Raw genomic sequence first — 16,442 nt, 5'->3', positions numbered from 1 at the left:
TCAGTCCCAACAATTCCATGTAAATGATGATGCGAGGTGGGCTACTGGCAGGCAGGAGTCCCTGAAAATCCTCACAATCTCAGCTTTTAACTTCTGTAAAATATTATATCATTTATGATCTCTTTAACAGATAACTTTTTTTCTAATTATAAAAGTGTATAATCTCTTTGGAGGATCTTTGGTAAATATAAAATGAGTTATAAAAGAAAGAAAAATTCATAATTTTATCACTCTAATTTTGAAAATTATATCCTTCATTTTTAACTAAATGTAGAAATTTTAGATTGTACTATATATTAAATATTGTATCTGTTTTTCATTCAATATTAGATTATAAATGTTTTACATGGCATAAACTATATATGTAAATCAGCTATTTCCACACCTGGATGCTTGATTTAACCCTCCTTATACTGTTAGCCATTTAAATGATTTCTACTTTATCCTATGAATAACACTTCAACCAGTCATTATTCTTATATATAGCTCATTTAGTCACTCATAATCTTGTTGAGCATTTATTTATAATTTAATTGCCTATTACCTGAGTGGATTGTGGTTATATGTTTATATGCTTATTCCAAATACAGTGCTAAGATTAGCATTAGAGACAGGAAAATATTCAAGGCTTTTGAAACTAAAAGGAGTCAAACAAATCCATGATCCAGCTTCGCATTCTCTCACCCAGCCTTAGTTCTCTTACACAGAAAGTGAAGACAATGCTGTTTGTCTTGTGGCATCACTGTGAAGTTAAAGGAGACCCCAACTGTACTTGCAGCATTGCACGGACAGCGGGAGGCTGGGCCCCCACCAGCTCTAAGGACGATCACCAGTGGATGCCCCACGATCCTACTCTCAGGATGTTCGTATGCCATATGCCCTGTGAGTGTCACTTACCCAGTGAACACATATTTGTTGATTATAAATTACTCCCATACTCTTTTCTTTGCATGTTCACAAATCTGTTTTTAAAAAAGGTACAATTATGGAATTATAAGTTAACTAAAGGGGAATGTTTTCATTATCTCTGAAATTTAACCCCCCACATCTAGATTGTAAAGCAAGGAAATGTGTTACAGCCCAACACTTGCCATCAATACTTTTTCGATGTTAGTGGGCAGGGGAGGGTAGTGGAAGAGAAGGAATCAGAGCTCTGATGGGTGCACATTGTCTTCCCTACAAATCCATTTCTTGTCTGGCCTTCCTTCCTCAGTGGGGCTGCTCTATCCTTTTACACATATTTGAACTGCTCCCCTGTGGGCCATTCTCATTTGCTTTACTTCCTAAATTCCATGGGACCAGCATTTAAGAGGAGAGGGGAACCACTCTGGAACTGGAGGAAGTTCGCCTTACGTGATATGCCTGCCTCCTTCCTCTACAATGAATGGTCTCTGGTGTCCCTGGGTGTTCAGTTTCTTTCCATTCATGTGTTACTGACTGTTCAGGCGGCAAATGGCCCATGATCTTTATGGTATTAAAGAGAAAAAAATAAAAAGCTGTGCTTGTTTTAACTTTTTATTTTAGGTTTGGGGGTACATGGAAGGGTTTGTTATATAGGTAAACACATCTCACAGGGGTTTGTTGTACATGGTCCTGAGTCACACCTGGTGCCAGTCCAGAGTCACAGCTGGTGTGTGGTGCACCCACCCCGCATCCTGATAACAAGAGGGAAGCTGAGCTGAAAGAGTGCACAGGCTGGTTCCAAGTCACAGCCAGTGTGTGCAACGCCCACCCCACGTTCTGAGATTCAGAAGCACTCTCTTCCTCTTGCACCTTAGGCATTGTTTAAAAATCATTAGGGCCACTTCATGTCACCTTCATCACGATAAAAATATTTGAGGTTATTTAGTGCCACTTACTATGTAACAGATTATAGAGGACTTTCCAACAGACCCTCCAAAACTTGGGAATAATGAACAAATTTGTGTGTTTCTTTTCTTTGGCGCAGGCCCTGTTGGACTGAACAAAGGGGGATGAATGCAGGAATAAAGACAAAGAGAAAAGAGCATATTTGAAGAAGGGGTCACAGGGCTACTTGCTTCTAGTGAGCAAGGGCAGCCTTGAGCTTCTATAACCCTCCATACTTATTAGCTAGAAAGAACAGGGAGGGAGAGGTAACGGTTGGTCAGCTGCTTGATTTATCACAGATGCACATAATTGCTTTGTTGGTACAACAGGCTTCAGACGTTCCTATAGATAATCACAAGGAACACTGTGCTGGGGGCGTGACTGCCCTCAGCAATCCTTCTGGCAGCAGACGCAATTTGTCAGTTTTCCAACATCCTGATTTCATGAGAACAGTTTTCTGTTTGCTCACATAGCCTCCAGTGGTATACTGAGTTGGTAACGACCCTCATTCTTTTTGGCCTGTAACATCTCCTCCTTTTTGTTTATGCATTAATTGGATAAAGGTAATTGCAGGTTGTGCAGCTGTCAATTGCCATTTGGTGGTCCAGTTGATTTTGTAGACTATGAACAAAAAGCAAAAACATAATAACATTAGTCCAATAATTACAAGAAAGACATTGAAGTGCTGTTTGAAGTAGATCCAAGGTTTAAAGCTCTCTAAACTTTGTTGGTATCCTGCTCAAGCTTTTAAAGAGGGCTGAAATGTTTGAGTCTGCTTAAGGATTTTAGTTTGTAAATCATTACTATCAAAAGTAACAGCTGTGAGAACTCCTTGTAAATGGGCCTTTACAAGGCTCCATGGATATTCACTTTGGTTGTATTCCAAATTAGTTACACAAGCATGAATATGGTTAAAATGATAGTGCAATTGCTGCTGCAACTGCAAGCTTTGTACTTGTTCTCTCAGTTGTGGGTGCAGGATTATCCAGATGCCGAGGCAAGAGACTGAAGGCACAAAGTGTTTCAGTACAATAAAGGAAACAGTTAGAATAAGAATAGTTATCATAGAAATTAGATATAGAGATGATCATGGACATTATCAATCATTAGTATAAACATTATTAATCATTTGCTTTTAATATTACTCTTTGTTGTATTACTAATATAACCAAGGTATAACCCGTGGGTATAGGGTCAGGTGCTGAAGGGACACTGTGAGAAGTGACGAAGAACACAAGAGGTGAGCCCTCTGTCACGCCCACATAAGGGCCACTTGAGGACTCCTTGGTCAAGCGGTAACGCCAGTGTCTGGGAAGGCACCCGTTACTTAGCAGACCGTGAAAGGGAGTCTCCTTTCCTTGGAGGAGTCAGGGAACACTCTGCTCCACCAGCTTCTTGTGGAAGGCTGGATATTATCCAGGCCTGCCCGCAGTCATCTGGAGGCCTAAACCCCTCCCTGTGGTGCTGTGCTTCAATGGTCATGCTCCTTGTCCACTTTCATATTCGTCCCATACTGCTGGTTCCTCTTGGAAGTTCTTAGAAGACAGAGGTAGAAGAAATAGTGAAAGTCTTTGATCTTTCTTATAAGTGCATAGAAGAAAACGCTGACATATGCTGCCTTCCCTCTCTGCTTCGGCTACCTATAAGGGAAGGGCCCCCTGTCCTGGGATCACGTTACTTGCCTGACCTTATCAATCACTTGGATGACTCACCCTCCTTACCCTGCCCCCTTGTCTTGTATGCAATAAATATCAGCGGGCTCAGCCGCTCGGGGCCACTACCGGTCTCTGCGTCTTGGTGGTAGTGGTCCCTCGGGCCCAGCTGTTTTCTCCTTATCTCTTTGTCTTGTGTCTTTATTTCTTACGATCTCTAATCTCCGCGCACGGGGAGAACATCCGCCAAGCCCTGTAGGGCTGGACCCTACGTCTGGCACTCCAACGTAGGTTTCTCCCTCCCTTTGTGAAGTTGCGCTTTGAGTGTAGGATTCAGCAGAGGACTTTCGACAACAGATTCCACAGCCACAGAACAGCAGTCTTTAACACTGCAACCTCCATTTGTATCTCGGTGTTCATTTTATTTTGAAGCATCCATACCTGGCCAGCTGTGTGTGTCCAATTTTTTACATATTGAGCTGTTTGAATGGAGCTGTGCATTGTTATTGAGGACACTACAGCAGGGTTATTAATGTAACTAAAGGAGAGTATAGCAAAAATTATTATGCCTAAGGCTCTATGAGCATGATGAGTAAGTTGAGTCAAAAAGGAGTTTTGTAAGATGTAAAGCAGGGGTGGCCACCCAAGGCTCGGACAAATTTACAGAAATCCATAATCCAGGAATACAACCCAGAATTATTAGGATGGATATGCTGTGTATTTGTATTGTGCGATATATAAGGCAATGATACAGTTGACAGGAATCACAAGTCAATTGGGCATCGTCGATCTGGAGTTGGTTGTCTTTTGCTGCTAGAGAAATGTAAGGATTAAAAGCACAAATTGTAAACTGAGTGGTAATGTTTTTTTACAAGAGTAACATTAAAACTGCGTTTAGCACTGTTACTATTATTGAATAGTGATCTGACTCAGATGCTGCCATTCATAAATGCAAGTGCTGCTTTCCATATCGACTCCTGATTTGGACCTCTCTTTCCTTGATAATGCCATTGAGGCAAAGGTGGGCTAAAGCTAGTGCCGTGCCAAGCAATTTGCATGGCAGATTGTGATTGAATCCCAGTGTGATATAGCAAAGAAATATTAAAGTTTCACCACCAGTGCCAGCAAAGTTCATGCCATGAGGTCTGATGCTCATCTCTCCCAACCAAAAGACTACAGGGACCCCAGTCAATAATGTCTCCTGTTAACACGGATTGTTGTCTAGTTATGGAGCCAAGACACTGGTCCAAGGAAGGGGGTTAGGATTATCAAAGGGAGGCCACTCTGTATGATTAACACAATTTGGGCGATGTGGCTGGGAGTGATTAGTAACTACACCAATAATATTAATAGAGCTAAGGCCCAATAGGTACATATATTTTCCCTGGTAACTCAACCATGCCTGGGATTGAATTGCAAGGCAACTGCAGTTGAGTGATGTATCCTGGGTGACACATAAAGGAAGTTCCTCCAATGGAGCAGTATAACTGATACCATTCTTCTGAGAGTCTACTTGCTCTGTGTCGGGGGGTTAGGGGTCCTGGTGCCCATGCTCCTTGATCATGATATATCTTAGGAGGAGTGTTGGTCCACAGTCCCGGTCATACTACCAGGGGGTTAGGAACATATGCCCAATATGCTTTTGCCTCTACACAGGGAAAACATACTGCACAGGATATTACAGCTAGCATGGCCATAAACATGGGGTTGGGGGGTTTACCTGACTCTGACACTCCAGCAGTTTCTCAGCTTCCTGTGTGGTTTTCTTGATCTGCAAAACACAAGCACACTCTCGTCCCCACATCAGGAAATCCACTGGGTCTTTCCATTGTCCTTCTTTTGGAGATTTCCATAATATCTTTGGGTAAACTTTCCTCTTTTCCTGTAACATTTGCCAATGTCGTTCTGCCAAAGTCTTATTATCTGTACCAGGAGTCAAATATTTTAAAATAAATAAGGCTAAATGCAATTTTGTTTGAGGTGGTAGCTGGTCTCCTACTCCCCCTTCGTTTTTTCAACATATGTTGTAATGTGTGATGTGCCCACTCTATGATGCCTTGTCCTTGGGGAGTGTAAGGAATTCCTGTTTTGTGAGTGATTGCCCATAACTGTAAAAAATTTTGAAAATCATGACTAACATAAGCAGGTCCACTGTCCGTTTTTATTTGTTTGGGGACTCCCATATGGGTGAATGACAGCAGACAATGTCACTGGACAAGGGCAACTGTTTCCCCTGTTTGACACGTGGCATGTAGCTTATAAGATTAAGTGTCTATAGTCACATGAACATGGCTAAGCTTCCAAAGGCTGCTATGTGTGTAACATCCATTTGCCAGATTTCATTTGGAGCTAAGCCTCATGGGTTACATCCTTCTACAGGTATAACACCAGGGACGTGCTGACAAGTGGGACAGTCTTGCACAATAGCTCGAGCATGGCTGCAAGAAAGATGAAACATACGAGTAAGGGCAGTAGTGTTTTGATGCAGTAATGCATGAGAAGCTTGCGCTTGTTGAAATATATAGCCAATCAGTTTATCTGCTCCATCATTACTTAGAGATAGTGGTCCAAGAAGTTGTGTGTGAGAGCGAATATGAAAAATATGAAAAGGAGCAGCATGAGAGCAAACAGCTTGCTGAAGTCTTAGAAGCAAACTAAACGACTCTGGTTTTAGGCTGCTTTTAATAGTGGCTGTCTCAATGTGACTGGCTACATTTACAACATAGGCTGAATCACAGACAATATTAACAGGAGTTGAAGTGGTGAGCTGTAAAATCTGAGTAAGTGCCATTAATTCTGAGCATTGAGCTAAAACTCCAGGGGTTTTTATTGTTTGAGTATGCTTAGGTCCATAAACAGCTGCTCAGCCTTTGGAAGAGCCATCAGTGAAGTAAGTCTGGCACCTGGAATAGGCTTGTGATGAGTAATCCAAGAAGGATAAAAGAGTGAACTTTATAAAATTGCAACACTTTGTCTGATGGATAAAAATTATCTATTATTCCTTTGCTTGAGCCAACATTGTAGAGTGATGAAGCTCAGTTCCCACATCCTGACAAGCTTTGATAAAATTTCCCAAGTTTTTTGTACATCTCACAGGTGCCAGTGCATGTTTACAATCTATGTTTGCATTCTCATAAAGGTTAGCATTTCTCATAAAGGTTAGCATTTCTGCATTTCTCATAAAGGTTCTCATAAAGGTTAGCATTTCTGCAGCTGCAGTATGAGGAATCTGATGCTTCACTGCCTCTTGTAATCTTTCAAGAAATTGCACTTAGGGCTCCTGTGACCCTTGCATGATATGTAAAAAGGCTTGTACTGGGACTCCCTCTTCAGGAATTGTGGCCCAGGTACATTTAGCGACCTGTGCACACTGCTGATAAGCAGCATCTGGGAGTGTCATTTGATGTTCCAGGTCTGAATAAGGGCCATTACCAACGGCATATCCTCTGTAACGTTTCTGTGTCCGGCAGCATGATTCTGTCTAGCCTGGTCTGCACACAGTTCTTGCCATTTAAATTCCATTTCAGATATGCACTAGCAGACAAACAAGTGTGAGCCAAATGTTTTACATCAAAGGGTAGAAGGCACATAGCACCAAATATAGATTCTAGCAATCCTAAAGTGAATGGGCTCTGTATTCCATCATTAACTACACTAGCTTTTAATTCCTTCAACAACTTAAACTCTAATATGGTGTGTTCATGAATAAACTGCTGTGGATTGTTTGGATCAGGCCTTACAGAAATAGGAAAAGCGCAAGGTCCTAAGGGCTCTCTAGCTATGGCAGCAAAGTGTAACATTCTCTGTATCGGGGTCTCTATTTCTGCTACCAAAGGAGGCAGAACAGATATTTCTGCAACTGGAGGGGGTGGTATAGGCCAATTTTTATCCTCCCTTTCCTGTTTTTTATTTTCAATTGGTGCTGTGGGTGGGACAACAGATTCTCTCAGATTTTTAGACTCAGAACATGACTCCTGTTGTCCAGCAGAATAAGAAGGAGATAATGAAAGAAGGACAGTATAAACTAAACTTCAAGTGGAGAAAACAAAAGAATCAACTTTGAGATATTTTGAGCCCGTTTTAATCCTTCTCCAGCTCTGTCCCAATTTTCCACATCGAGAGTGCCTGTCTGTGGAAACCATGGGTTATGTGTAATAACCTCTGCAGCATCTTCATTCATGTGTGAGAACTAACCTGAGCACCGGATTGTTTCGACAAAACTTTAAGCAACTGCACATAATGTTTTTCTTCAATAGACAAATTCTTCCCCATGTTACCCTCATTCAGAAACTTCCCATTCCCAGTACCTCTTTAGGGCACGACATTATAACCACTGCCAGGAGACTCATCCTGGTTCATCTTGTCAACTTCAGTTCCTCTGCTACAGCAAACCTTCTTTGTTCATGTCCTCATGTCCCTGTGTTTGGGCACCACCTGGGCATGGACCCTGTGGGACTGAACAAAGGGGGATGAATGCGGGAATAAAAACAGAGAAAAGAGTATATTTGGAAGAAGGGGTCAGGGGGCTCCTTGCTTCTAGCAAGCAAGGGCAGCCTTGAGCTTCTACAGCCCTTCGTATGTATTAGGTAGAAAGAGCAGGGAGGGGCCAGGTGTGGTGGCTCATGCCTGTAATCCCAGCACTTTGGGAGCCTGAGGCAGGTGGATCATCTGAGGTCGGGAGTTCGAGACCAGCCTGACCAACATGGAAAAAACCCCTCTCTACTAAAAATACAAAATTAGTCAGGCATTGTGGTACATGCCAGTAATCCCAGCTACTCGGGAAGACTGAGGCAGGAGAATCACTCGAACCCGGGAGGGGGAGGTTGTGGTGAGCTGAGATTGCGCCACTGCACTCTAGCCTCGGGAACAAGAGCAAAACTCCGTCAAAAAAAAAAAAAAAGAAAGAAAGAAAGAAAGAAGAGCATGGAGGGAGAGGTAATGGTTGGTCAGCTGCTAGATTTATCACAGGTGCACATAATTGCTTTCTCGGCACAACAGGTTTCAGAGGTTCCTATCGATAATCACAAGGAACACTGTGCTGGGGGCGTGACTGCCTTCAGCAATCCTTCTGGCAGCAGATGCAATTTGTCAGTTTTCCAACATCCTGCTTTCATGAGAACAGTTTTCTGTTTGCTCATATAGCCTCCAGTGGTGTGTTGAGTTTGGTCACGACCCTCATTCTTTTTGGCCTGTAACAACCTTTGATACAGCAATTCAATTACTAGATATATATCCTAAAGCCATAATCAGGTACATAACAAAAGTTTTCTGTATAATGATCATTTTCATAGCACTATGTGTGATAGCAAAAAGTGAAAAATAATGAAAATACCCAACGATAAGGTATTGGTTAAGTAAATTATGGTGTATTCACAAAATGAAAAAGTACACGCTAGTTAATAACAGTATAAGAATACCAAATAACCTGTAAACAAATCCATGATACATCATCTAGTGAAAAACTAAGGTTATGATGCAGTGCAATTAGAACATTGTTTGCAAAACGTGCACACACATAAACAGGAAGAGGGTGGCAGGAGACCAGCCCAATACAGTGCAAAACTTTTTTCTGAATGATAGGCTTGCTACTGAATTTTAAAAATTTTATCTTCACAATTACATGCATTTTTCAATAGGCCTGTATTATCCTTCAGTCAAGGAAGCTACTACATGAACATGAAGCAATGGGATGGCGCCTCTGCTCCTGTATCTGCTGTCCAAGCCCGGCAGAAATGTCCTCACCCTCCACCTCCATGTGTTTCAGTGTGATGGGGACCGTCTCTGTGCTGGCAGTAAACAGACTCAACGTAGTACATGTGAAGTTCTCCAAATTAAACTCAGAAGATGGGTTGTGGTTTTCCTGTAGATAATGGAGTTAGCAGTTACATGATTTCATAAAAGGACACTTTTCAGTAACATTTTATTTGTGAATAGGAGATTCCCAATCAAAATTAATGGTGGCTATAAATGAATAACTTTTGTGGTGATTTTTTGGTCTATGTGATTTTCATTTGATGTCTAATTTGTATTCAGCAATGAAATATTGACACTTTGCATAACAGAAAACATCTTGTAAGATGTTTCACTTTTGACAGACTTGTGAAAAGGTAAAAACGGTACATGCTTGTGTACACACAGGCACGCATGCATACAGGCACATGCACACACATGCACAGGCATGCCTGTGTGGGGATAGAGAAGCACATATTCAACACCTACGAAAGCACTTATTGAGTATCTGTTACATTGCAGGCTCTGTCTGGGTGTTAGGGAAAGAGACAGTTTACACATCAGGCAGCTTACGCTTCATCTTCACTAATGGATTGTGAGCTCTTTGGGGGCACACAGAGTCTCTGTCATGATCGATTTGCCTAGCAGGTGCTCAGTAAACATGTGTTTAATGAGCCAGTTAATGAAAAAGGTAAAACACTCCATTTAGAGGTCCAATGGTAGTAAAACAAACAGTTTCAAGGAAGGGATTCTACGTAGAAGACTGGTGAACACAGAATATAATTCATGTTAAGTGTGCGTGTGCTGGCTGCTCTCTGCAGAGGTGTGAGAGCAGCGTCTTCTTCTGTCCTGGTGCTGTGGGGACACTTATACTGAGAATGGCACAGCCAGATCCCTGGTGAGGACAGTGTTGTCCGCTTACACCCACCTCCTCCATGTACTGAGAAAGCGGTCGATATAATCCCCGGGGCTCTCAGGGTCCCGAGTCCCCTGATGCTCTTTCACTCTCTCCAAAATTAAAATTTTTATTTTCTGAACATTTTTAAAAAGATTATGGCTGTCGTCAGCAAAGCCTGAGTCCTGTCGTCTTGCCTTCCTCCCACACAGCATGAACTTCACCACTCGCTCCACCTTCTCTACCAACCACCAGTCCCTGGGCTCTGTCCAGGCGCCCAGTTACTGTGCCCGGCTGGTCAGCAGCGCGGCCAGCGTCTATGCAGGCGCCGGGGCCTCTGGTTCCCGGATCTCCGTGTCCCGCACCACCAGCTTCTGGGGCAGCATGGGGTTCGGGGGCCTGGCCTCAGGGATGGCCAGGGGTCTGGCAGGAATGGGAGGCATCCAGAATGAGAAGGACACCATGCAAAGCCTGAACGACCACTGGCCTCTTACCTGGACAGAGTGAGAAGCCTGGAGACCAAGAACCGGAGGCTGGAGAGCAAAATCCGGGAGCACTTGGAGAAGAAGGGACACTAGGTCAGAGACTGGAGCGATTACTTCCAGATCATTGAGGACCTGAGGGCTCAGATCTTTGCAAATACTGTGGACAATGGCTGCATCATTCTGCAGATTGGCAATGCCCGTCTTGCTGCTGATGACTTTAGAGTAAAGTATGAGACAGAGCTGGTCATGCGCCAGTCTGTGGAGAACGACATCCATGGGCTCTGCAAGGTCATTGATGACACCAATGTCACTCGACTGCAGCTGGAGACAGAGATCGAGGCTCTCAAGGAGGAGCAGCTCTTCATGAAGAAGAACCACAAAGAGGAAGTAAAAGGCCTACAAGCCCAGATTGCCAGCTCTCGGTTGACCATGGAGGTAGATGCCCCCAAATCTCAGGACCTCGCCAAGATCATGGCAGACCTCCGGGCCCAATATGACGAGCTGGCTCAGAATAACCGAGAGGAGCTGGACAAGTACTGTTCTCAGCAGATTGAGGAGAGGACCACAGTGGTCACCACAGTCCGCCGAGGTTGGAGCTGCTGAGACGACGCACACAGAGCTAAGACATAGAGTCCAGTCCTTGGAGACTGACCTGGACTCCACGAGAAATCTGAAGGCCAGCTTGGAGAACAGCCTGAGGGAGGTGGAGGCCCGCTACACCCTACAGATAGAGAAGCTCAATAGGATCCTGCTGCACCTGGAGTCAGAGCTGGCACAGACCCGGGCAGAGGGACAGTGCCAGGCCCAGCAGTAAGAAGCCGTGCTGAACATCAAGGTCAAGCTGGAAGCTGAGATCGCCACCGACCGCCGCCTGCCGGAAGATGGCGAGGAATTCAATCTTGGTGATGGCTTGGACAGCAGCAACTCCACGCAAACCATCCAAAAGACCACCACCCGCCGGATAGTGGATGGCAAAGTGGTGTCTGAGACCAGTGACACCAAAGTTCTGAGACATTAAGCCAGCAGAAGCAGGGTACCCTTTGGGGAGCAGGAGGCCAATAAAAAGTTTAGAGTTAAGAAAAAAAGGCCGGGCGCGGTGGCTCAAGCCTGTAATCCCAGCACTTTGGGAGGCCGAGGCAGGCGGATCACAAGGTCAGGAGATCGAGACCACAGTGAAACCCCGTCTCTACTAAAAATACAAAAAATTAGCCGGGCGCGGTGGCGGGCGCCTGTAGTCCTAGCTACTCAGGAGGCTGAGGCAGGAGAATGGCGTGAACCCAGGAGGAGGAGCTTGCAGTGAGCCGAGATCGCGCCACTGCACTCCAGCCTGGGCAACAGCGTGAGACTCCGTCTCAAAAAAAAAAAAAAAAAAAAAAAAAAGGTTATGGCTACTTCCAAGGAGATAGTGAATGAACCAAGGCCAGAAATTGTAGATCTGTGAAAGAAATACTCTTACAATACTCTCCCTTCTGTCAACCAGGATGAGAAAAGTGTAATATTGTGTAATATTAAAGGCATCTCTGTGCTAAAGGGGAACATGCTCTCCCCAGCCTCTACTATGGTTTCTAGCTGCATTTTCCTATTGTGTAAAGCAACTCACTGGCTGTGCTGCAGGGATCTTAAGGCAGGGCTGCCTTGCACCTTAAAAAGAGCAAGGGGAGCTTGTCAGCACTTTAGAAGAGGCAAGCTGACAGAGGAGAGAATTAACATCCTTCCATGAATTTCAGCTGCATTAAGTAAGTAAACCTGTCGCTTCTCCACATCTGCCACTCCATCTCCTCTGGTGTGCTGGGCTCTCCCCGTCTCCCCACTTCCCAAGGTGGGGCTCTGCACTTGGACTGACCCTTGGCACGAACATTTGGTTAATCCAACAGCCAGACACAGTCATGGCTTTACCTGGGTCCAGGAAGAGTTCAATATTGAAAAATTTTCAGACAACAACCTAATCAGGTAGAGCAAATCTTCATCTTCATAGTCAAAGTGCTCATAGAAGACGATGGAGCAGATCAAGTTGCAGGAAGCACAAGCGAGGACAAGATGGGGTCAGAGCTGGTGAGAAAGTCATAAAAAAATCAAGGAAAACTTTGACATACACATGTCCCATCTACTGTTCCCTTTAAATCAAAATTACCATAAATAGTTTATACTTCCATAACAGAAAAGAGGGAAATTATTTCCAGTAGGGTTGTCACCAGCCAAGGAAAAGAGCAGGAGCAGTGAATGTAACTCCCCACCCAACTGTGCAGTAGGCACTAATTGCAAACCAGTTCTTTGTCTTGGTGAGGGACTCCACCAGGTGCTGGACTTCCTCCTGGACATGCTCCTTAATGCTCCTCCTCCCGGTCCCAAAGTTGTGCAGGATCAGGAGAGTAAAGAGTCGCATCTGCTTCCACCACTCTCCATGGACCAACACGAGGCCTGGAGTAGGAAGCAAATGATAGGAGCTCTGTCATCCACTAAGCAAAAGGTAGGTACAAAAGGCTAGAGAAGGAGGACCACGGGCGTTTGACAGGGACTTGATACTACAGGGGCTGCCTGCAGCTCTTAAGAACTTTCCTCTTCCACAGACCAACCAGCACCATTTACTCTCAGACTAAAGCAGGAAAGTTAGTTTTAAAAAGTTCAGTCTTATCCACAGAGAGTGCTCAAGAGGATGTTGAAGCTGGGGGAAAACAGCTGGAGAGATCTAGAATTTCCTTTTCTTTCTTTCTTTCTTTTTTTTTTTTTTCCCATGACAGGGTCGCATTCTGTCACCAGGGCTGGAGTGCCATGATGCAATCACAGCTCACTGCAGCCTCTACTTCCTGGGCTCAGGTGATCCTCTCACCTCAGCCTCCCAAGTAGCTGAGACTACAGGCATGTACCATAATGCCTGGCTAGAGTATTGGTTTTTGTTGGTTTGTTTGTTGCATTTTTGGTAGAGATGGAGTTTCTCCATGTTGCCCAGGCTGGTGTCAAACTATTGGGCTTGAGTGATCTGTCCTCAGCTTCCCAAAGTGCTGGGACTACAGGCATGTGCTACCGTGACTGGCCTGGGATCTAGAATTTCAACGTCAGATCCCAAGAGAGCTGAGGGGAGAAATGATCTGCCCTGGACGGAATTTGAGGAAAGGACTTCACCCTCAGACCCATCCTGACTCGATCCAGAGGAGCTTCCAGGCAGGAATTCTTACTCTTCCCCTGCATTCTACAGGAGAGCCTCCAGAAAGAGAAGCCCACATCCAGCTGGACGAATCAGAAGTAAAGTCTGCTATCCTCACTTGAGATTGTTGGCAAAACAGACTTGCACAACTGCAGACAAACCTTGCATCAGCTACGCATGTCAATCAATGGGGGAAAAGGAGGTAATTCACATCACTGAAAGATTTCAAATTACAGTGGTCCCCCTTATCCATGGTTTCAGTTTCCTTGGTTTTACTTTCCAGGGTTCCAGTTACCCGTGGTAAACCACAGTCTGAAAATATTAATTAGAAAATTCCAGAAATAAACAATTCATAAGTTTTAAGTGGCATGTTGTTCTGAGTACTGTGATGAAATCTCCTGCCCTCCTGCTGCACCTCACCCAGGATGTAACTGTTGTCCAGCATATCCCTGTTGCACACACTTCTGCCTGTCAGTCCTTCAGTAGCTGTCTCAGTTATCAGATCAACTGTTGCAGTGTTTGTGTTCAAGTCACCCTTATTCTACTCAAGAATGGACTCAAGGAATAAACAGTAAGAGATTAACAATAACTAATATAATAAAACAACTATAACAATATCCAGCATATTCTCTTCCTGTCTAACTTATACATTAAATTTAATCATACGTATTTGTGTGTAGGGAAAAAAACATAGTATATGCAGGTTTAGTACTATCGATGATTTCAGACATCCCCTGGGGGACTTGGAACACATTCCCCACTGATAAGGGGATGTGGGATATGATGAGGTTTCTCTTCAAATAATCTGATCAATCTTTTATTCTTTAATTCATAGTACCACCCCCTTTGTCATTTTTCTCCTTTTTTTTCCTTTTTGCCTTGTTAGATGTCCAGGCATGCCACAGTACTAGGTGTTATCAGTACCAGCTTACATTCCTTTCCTTATTTAGAAAGAGGACTAACTTTCTAGCTCATGACAGACACCCCTTCCCCTTTCCTCTCCACTTTCTTTTATGTACCCACCTTACCTAAAAAAAATTAAAATGTTTAGCCAACTAGGATTAATTTAGATTGCATGACCCAACCCCGGCCAATGGGGAAAGGGTACAGGGGCAGGATTTGCATCAGGGATAAAGGCTCTTGTGGCCCTTTGTTCAGCTGTGTTCTCATGGTGACTGGCCAAGGAGGCACCCCTCTGTGCAGAAGTAAAATGGCTTTGCTAAGAATCCTTTGTTTGAGTGTTCAATTTCCCTAGGATTTTGAACGTTATTCCCAACAGTGAGAATACTGTAATATCCTCAGACTGATTTAACAGGATCTTAGGACCACAGCAAAATAAAAAGAAGGAACTCATAGAGAAGATTTTTTAAAAGTTAAAAATTGGATTGCCTCTCTTCTATTTCTGGCAATGATGGACTAGGTGATTCAGAGTAACTCTTCTGCTAAGATAAGGTGGAAACGCTGCATGCAATGTATGTAAGAACCTGTATGAAAGCATTGAAAGGCTACCAAGGGAATAAGGAGTTGTAGGGACACTTTCCATGAAGCATTTGGTGATTCAAAAAAGCACAGATGAGAGAGAAAATCTCAGCAGAGCTATCAGCAATTTCAGAGGTCTCGGGAACAAAACCAGGAATCAGAGGTGTTCAAGGAGGAAGGTCTCTGTTAAGTGTTCAGGGCTACATCCTCGGAGTGAGGTGAACAGGAACCCGACCAGCCCCCACAGGGACCACAGCCCTGCTTCAAATCCTCTGAACAGCTTGGAGTCTCTGAAGAGCTTGGAGTGGTCATGGGGTGCTGACGCCTAAGGCTGCCTGAGGGAAAAGCAAATCCTCTCTGTAAGAAGGTAACATTATTAGAGCCTCAAATTATATCCGTAATTTTTTTCAGATGAGGCATCTAGAACCTAAGAAAAAAATTAGCAGACCTTCAAAGAGATAGTACTACATGGCCCTAACCAAGAACACATGGATTATAAAAACAGACTCATTGAGAATCGATGCAGTGGTGACATCAGTCACGGACTTTAAAATAACAGTGATTACTATGTTCAAAACATCTCAAACTAAAACACAGAATAATGAAATTTAAAATTCCATGAATTATACACAGCTGAAGAGAGAATTAGTGAACTGAAAGATAAGACAAAAATACCTAGGCCAAACAATAAAAGTTAAAATTCCAAAAGAACATAAGAAATATTTGGGATAGAGTGAAAAGACCGGACATGTGTAGTTGAAGTTCCAGAAGGAGAGGAGAGAGGAAATATGGCAGAAGCAATACTGGACAGGATAATGACTGAATTTTTGCAAATCAACACTTATTTTCTTTAATGAAGCAACTAGATAAATACAAATAAAACCAAATTTAGGCAACTCACGTGAAAACTAATGAGAATAAAAAAATAAAGAGATAAAAGCATCCAGGGAAGAAAATATACAAATCACCTTCAAGAGGGCGGCAATAAGATTTACTATGATTTTGTGACAGAAACAATAGAAACCAGAACTCAGAAAAAGGAAATATCTTCACATGCTTGATAGAAAATAATCACTAATCTAGGATTCTATATTACTGAAAATTTCTTTAGAAATTACAGTGAACTTAAGGCATTTGGAGGCAAGAAGTATCACTAACTTTGTCAGCAGAAAAACAGCACAAAATATGTGCTCTTAAAGGTTGTATTTTAG

At 43.4% G+C, this 16,442-nt stretch overlaps 1 pseudogene; it reads left to right on the top strand.

Moving 5' to 3' along the window:
- Positions 1–10,338: 10,338 nt before the first annotated feature.
- Positions 10,339–11,628, top strand: LOC695624 (keratin 18-like; annotated as a pseudogene).
- The last annotated feature ends 4,814 nt before the right edge of the window (positions 11,629–16,442 follow it).

This window comes from Macaca mulatta, chromosome 9, assembly GCF_049350105.2.
Source record: "Macaca mulatta isolate MMU2019108-1 chromosome 9, T2T-MMU8v2.0, whole genome shotgun sequence".
NCBI classification, from domain to species: Eukaryota; Metazoa; Chordata; class Mammalia; order Primates; family Cercopithecidae; genus Macaca; species Macaca mulatta.
This window is presented reverse-complemented; position numbering and strand designations above follow the sequence as displayed.